This window comes from Vulpes lagopus, chromosome 5, assembly GCF_018345385.1.
Source record: "Vulpes lagopus strain Blue_001 chromosome 5, ASM1834538v1, whole genome shotgun sequence".
Classification (NCBI taxonomy): Eukaryota; Metazoa; Chordata; class Mammalia; order Carnivora; family Canidae; genus Vulpes; species Vulpes lagopus.
This window is the reverse complement of record NC_054828.1, coordinates 79307783-79313782: the sequence shown is the minus strand read 5'-3', so window position 1 is coordinate 79313782 and position 6000 is coordinate 79307783. Positions and strand designations below refer to the sequence as shown.

At 43.1% G+C, this 6000-nt stretch overlaps 1 protein-coding gene across 3 annotated transcripts in view; it reads right to left on the bottom strand.

Moving 5' to 3' along the window:
• Positions 1–1738: 1738 nt before the first annotated feature.
• Positions 1739–6000, bottom strand: part of VTCN1 (V-set domain containing T cell activation inhibitor 1) — a 58498-nt gene continuing 54236 nt past the window's right edge. For 2 of the 3 annotated variants that reach the window (XM_041754384.1, XM_041754386.1), the window contains exon 6: positions 1739–3520. The gene's annotated coding sequence lies outside the window, so the exon portion shown is untranslated. The remainder of the gene's footprint in view (positions 3521–6000) is intronic. The other variant, XM_041754385.1, reaches the window with a different exon arrangement.

The window sequence follows — 6000 nt, the reverse complement described above, 5'->3', positions numbered from 1 at the left end:
CCTTAGACCAGATGGTTAGATTGGAACTGAAGAGATAAGATAATGCTGAAGGTCAAGTTATGACTTTGAGAAGACACAGACATATCATTTTCAGGGGGAGCCGTACCTTTCAGTAGACACAGGTGCTCCTGTAGTGATAAGTGCAGAGCCCCCTTCTAGACTGCAATTACCTGCTCTGTCCCAGCAAACACCATCAGGGAACAAGGCTTCCTGGGTGTATCTGCTTGACCCTCTTCTAAGAGCAGACTTCCAAGGGCTGTCTGCCTGGACCCTCATCTTTATTTTGTCATCATCTTCAAGAGAGTACAAGCATACAGGCAGTGAAAACCAATAGATAAAACAGAGTGTGATTTTGTGCTAAATTGCACGTATAGACCAAAGACAAGAGTAAAATCATGTTGTGTAGAACTGCTCAGAAACAGCTTCATGGGGAAAGCATTTTTGCTGAGGGTAGGTAGAATTTAAAGAAAGACAGGAGAGAGCAGGCATAGCTTATGCTCTGTTTTTGTGACAGTTAATTCTCACTCATGGCTTTCATACTGAGACTCCTGGAGATGACTGACATGAAAGAGGCCATAAGACCAAGTCAGAAGGAGCGGGAGCTCAGGCACATAGGAAGACATCTGAATTAGGGCAGCCAGCTGGATGCGTGGAGGCTTCCCCAGCCAGAGGGAGATTGGGCATTATGCTTCCTCAATAGACCTGAAGCATACCACATATGCCATCAAGCGGAAGCTTTATTATGCAATAATGCACCCTGTAAACCCTTTCCCCCAATTAATAATGCACAGCATGAGGTCACTATGCACTATGCATTTAATCTTCAAATGACGGGTATAGTTGGGAGCTGATGCCTCACCTTGAAGTTTGATGTATTCAGTCAAATATGTTAATACTTCTGAAATGTTTTAGCCTTTGGCATCCAAATTTGAGCTTCCCCACATGTTTGTGGTGTGCATCACATTCTGGTTCTTGTGTTCAGCTGATATGATTATGTCTGTTGTCTTAACGCATCTGCCGTGTGCTCATGGACAAAGCCAAAGAATTAACCTGGGTTGGGAGTGTTTCTTCTCTTACCGTTTGCTTTTTCAATTTGGTTCAGCATTGGTCTCTTCTTGCAAAAAGCCGATTGGAACCAGATTGGAAAACCAAATTTTCCAGATTGGAACCAAGCTGAAAATATAGCAGGGAAGAGTTGTTCTGGAAGTCCCTTGAGAATTTGCCCTTTGGCAACTAAATTTATATAAATTTTATCCCTCTTCCAACTATCAGTGCAGTTTTTGGCAAGTCACATACCCTGAGGGCAGACAATTATATACACTTCACCCTGGGCCTCTGGGTCTTCATCTGAAAAGTGAAAGGACTAGGAAAGATGGTTTTGAGGTCCTCCACCTCTAAGATGTGAGAAGTTGATAGTTAATAGTAAAAATCAGATTTTTTGACACTAGAACAATGGGTTTGTCCAGCTTTTTTGTATTCTCCCAAATTTAACTGCCTCAAGCCACTAAGACCTTTCCCAGATGAACATGTTGCAGGCTGGGAAAGTCTATGGAGTTTCCTTAAAAAACTAGGCTCAGCCACTTGGCCCATACTCATAGGCGTCTATTCATTTATCTCTTCATTCAACAAACATTTATTGAAGGCCTGTTATGTGCTAATTTTTAGAACTTGATCCATGGCTTTTTATCCATCTTCCCTTATGCTCACTTCCTTTGACAAACCAGGCAGACAACAGTATAGGAAATATGTATTTAATCCTCATGAAGGGTCAGAACTCAAAAATTAAGTTTTCTATAACAAGATGGAATACAGACATGGTGGGTCCAAAGGGAGGCAGACATCAACACATGAAAAGTATGGAATAGGGGGATGTGAACAGAACATTCTTTTTTTTTTTTAATTTTTATTTATTTATGATAGTCACAGAGAGAGAAAGAGAGAGAGGCAGAGACACAGGCGGAGGGAGAAGCAGGCTCCATGCACTGGGAGCCTGACGCGGGATTCGATCCCAGGTCTCCAGGATCGCACCCTGGGCCAAAGGCAGGCGCCAAACCGCTGCGCCACCCAGGGATCCCTGAACAGAACATTCTTAATCAAAGCTTTATTCCTCAGGGTCTCATTTTGAAGGTTCATTGCCCCTGCTTTCAGAAGTCTCCATGTATTTCAAGGAAGGGACATGTTTTTGCTGCCTTAATTTGAGTGGGACTAGACAGGATCCTGAGACCTGAATTCATAGTGAGAGAGCTTGAGATAAAACGCAGGAAGTTTTCACAGAACCTGATTTGTACTGTAGAATGAAGGGAAAGGAACCAGCTGGAGATAACCCCATCAGGAATTCCTGGTTGCCTGAAATTGAGCTCTGGCTCTCTGTGCTGACACAGCAGCCAAAGGAACAGAGGATAGTGTATATTTGTAGGAAGCAAACAGGTTTGGTTGCTCCCCTCTTTTCTAGATCTTTTCTACTCTACATCAGGGTTTCTTGTATCAGCACGACTGACATATGGGGCTGGATAATTCTTTATTGTGGGTGGCTATCCTGCTTTGGATGTTGAGCAGCATTAGGTTCTGTCTATAACATTAGCACCCTCCCTTCTCCCCCAAGTTGTGACAACTAAAATTGTCTCCAAACATTTCCAGACATGTGTCCTGTATTGGGGGGAAGGGGTGGGAAAAATCACCCCAGCTAAGTCCCACTGCTCTAGATGCTGTTGAAGGCTGAGGTTATCGCTGTCCATGCAAGACAGAAAGTTGAAACCTCAAACCTTGTGATGACATAATGCCATATACAGTGATGATGAGAGGTCCTTTCCTGGGCCATTCAAGGATGCATGTCATCTGAGGAATAAAATGACATTTGTTTATTTTAAAAAGAAGATGCTGACATAATTGAGAAAACCAATGTCTCCAAACTTCATGTTTTATGTTAAAATTAGGACCTTTTCCATATTTCTTTAGCATTTGTCAGATAGGAGGCAATTCCAAGGCATTTTTGGAAGCATCCTAAAGAAAAATGAATTCTTTGACCCAAACTAAAACTTAGCCACCTCTGAACTATGAAGTGGCAGCTAATTAGCAGCTTCTTACTATATCCACTATAGTTTATGCATTATAAGAAGTGGAGGTATTGCAGTCAAAACTTTCTTGGAACTCAGAGCAACATTATAACAATATAAAGATTTAGAGATAAGGGAGAGGCACTATCTCATCCTGTCATTCCCTGGATGGTGGTGGTGGGGTGGCGGCTAAGAGAAGGTCCCTGAGATATGGAGATCCACTTATCTCCATGTGCATTTTACTTAATCCAGTTAAGATGCATTATGTTCCCAGCTTTTAATATATGTCTTTGAAGATAGATTTATCTTGTTTATATTGGAGTCTTCTGTGGGTTGCTTTTGGCTTCTTTTTGCTTCTTGATCTTATTTGTTCACTCCAAACTTCTAGACATGAATTCATTTCCCCCTAGAAATACAAAACTAGGTCATATCTTGTGGTAAAATAGTTCTGCAGATTTCCCAGGATTCTGAAAATAACAGAAATAGGATATCATTACAACCGTTCAGCACTTATTGAGAACCGGCTGTCTCTGCCACCGTATGAGGGTATCTCTTGTTTAGAAATGGGCTTGTTTTCCAGTATTTTGAGGATGTCCTATTGAGACCACATGGTACTATGGGTTGCTGGGGGAAAGGAGATGGCTTGAGTCTCTTCTTAAGGAAGGGGATCATGCTGAGAATAAACAGGAACTGAGAGATGAACTCTGAGCAGACTCCCAGGTGGAAGTAGAAAGATGACTTCTGCCTGAGTTTCCAACCAAGGAATGTGTGTGACCCAAATATTGTGATTAGCTTTGGTTTGCAACTCTCCCAGGAGCTCCCCATGTGTAGTCTGAGACGGCACCCCTACACCCCTTACTTGTAGGGCAGGAAGACTCAGAAGAAAGAAGCAGGGTACTCCAGATTGGTGGGTTGGCAGTTTCAAGTAGCAAAGGACATTTACATATGAGGCTTGTCTTGGGCAGCAAGAAGATGAGTGGATCCCCACAGGTCTTAAAAATTTTTATAGGGGCCTTTACTAGGTTCAGTCATGTATACCGTGCAAGGTGTTCTCGACACCACATTATTATCTGAAGGCCATATCCTTGCAGCAGCCTCTGGGAGTGAGACAGGCAAGTGGGACCCTTGTTCCAAGGACAGGGGTGGAGGTGAGGAGCCTCTGATCACCTGGGTGTAGCTCATGGGTCAACTGATAGTTATGCCTTTTCAATGGCCTTCCACAACAGTCACTCATGTGTTTCCCAAGTAATGATCTATTTATTTTAAAAAAATGATTTAAGGTTCCAGGGTTCTCTGTAGTTCTAGGGAGAAAGAGGTGGAGAGCTGTAGCTAATCAGGCAGCAGTATATAACCTATGCATACTGCATGTGAACATCATCTCTTACTTGTATGTCATGGCTTTTAAACAAGGCTGCAAATTACCGCTCGAAGGGAATACAAGATGAAGATGAATAAGCTATACTCCCTATAGGTCAGATTATCTAGTTGCAGGATATTAAAAATTCATTTACAGTGTTGTGGGGAATCAAGGAAAGGAGAAAGAGTTCCTTTTCTACCAGTGAAATCCTCAAGAGAGAGCTTCCTCAGGGAAATTTTCTTCCAGTGACAACCATGGAGGTGGGAACGGGCGGGTTTCTTTACAAAAAGTCCATTTTGTGCACCGCACTGTTGTATTTGGAGAACAGGAGAAAGAAGGAAAAGCAGATCAACAGATCTGCCTGCCCTGCTTAACAATCTAGGCAAGGAATATATGTGCATTATTCATGCATGCCAAGGGGATGTGGGCCAAAGGGACCATCAGGAAAGTGGGCTATAGAAGCTGGGAAGCACTGGATTGAAATGGGTGAAGGAAGTGTGGATTTGAATTGTCATAGAGTAGAGGAGACTTCCAGAAAGGAGCAGTATGAGAGGGAGCAAGGCCAGAGAGTGCAGCAGGCAGTTGAGAGAAGTAGGAAGCTCAGGAAAAGAAACTATCAGAGAGCTGTGACGTCATGGCTGAGGACTTTAACTTTGATGTGATAGTACCCAGGGAGTCACCTTAGGTTCTGGAGCAAAGGAATGCTGTGATGAGAATAGCATTTGAATAATTTTATTTTGTCATCTTATTTCCTATCACTGGACACAGGGAGAGCAAGGGGCAAGTATAAGGTTTTAGAACTAGTCTGGCAGATGAAACAATGAAGGCTGGATTAGGGTGAGTCTGAGAGACAGCACAGGGAAATGCTATAGGGCTTGGTAACAAATGGACATGAAGGACAGAAGGGCACAAAAATAGTTCTAAGCTTGTAAGCCTGAGGGTGTGGTGGTGATGCCACCGAATGATGTGGCATTGCTGCCTGGGGCCTCATGAGCTCAGCTGTATACAAATTCCACACAAGACCAATATTCAGAAAACAGCATCCTACCAATAATTGGATGCTCGAGTGACAGGGAGAAGTCTCAGCAGGAGGGGCTAGTTGGTGAGTCATTTGTCAAACTGCTGGTCAATGGGAGCTTTGTTGAGGTACCTGGAGGAGGTCACTCGTGTGAGAGATTATGTGCACAGCATGATGCTTTGTAAAATAGCACTGAAATCCAGAGGAACTATGGGGACTAAACATCTCTTTCTCTTTCTCTTTTCACCTTGTGGATGGATGACTCAATAAATGAAAAGAGGTTTGAATTTACACAAATATTTGCATCATGTAGTTGTTTTTGCTGTAAGTGTATCCATGAGATCTACACTCTTTGTTCACATTTCACAAGACCAGGAGGAATACTATCCACTGCCCTGGCATTGTCAAGTGTTTCTTTCTGACGCTGATGCTGGAGGTTGCTTGACTTTTTTTTTTTTTTATGATAGTCACACAGAGAGAGAGAGAGAACGAGAGGCAGAGACACAGGCAGAGGGAGAAGCAGGCTCCATGCACCGGGAGCCCGATGTGGGACTCGATCCCGGTCTCCAGGA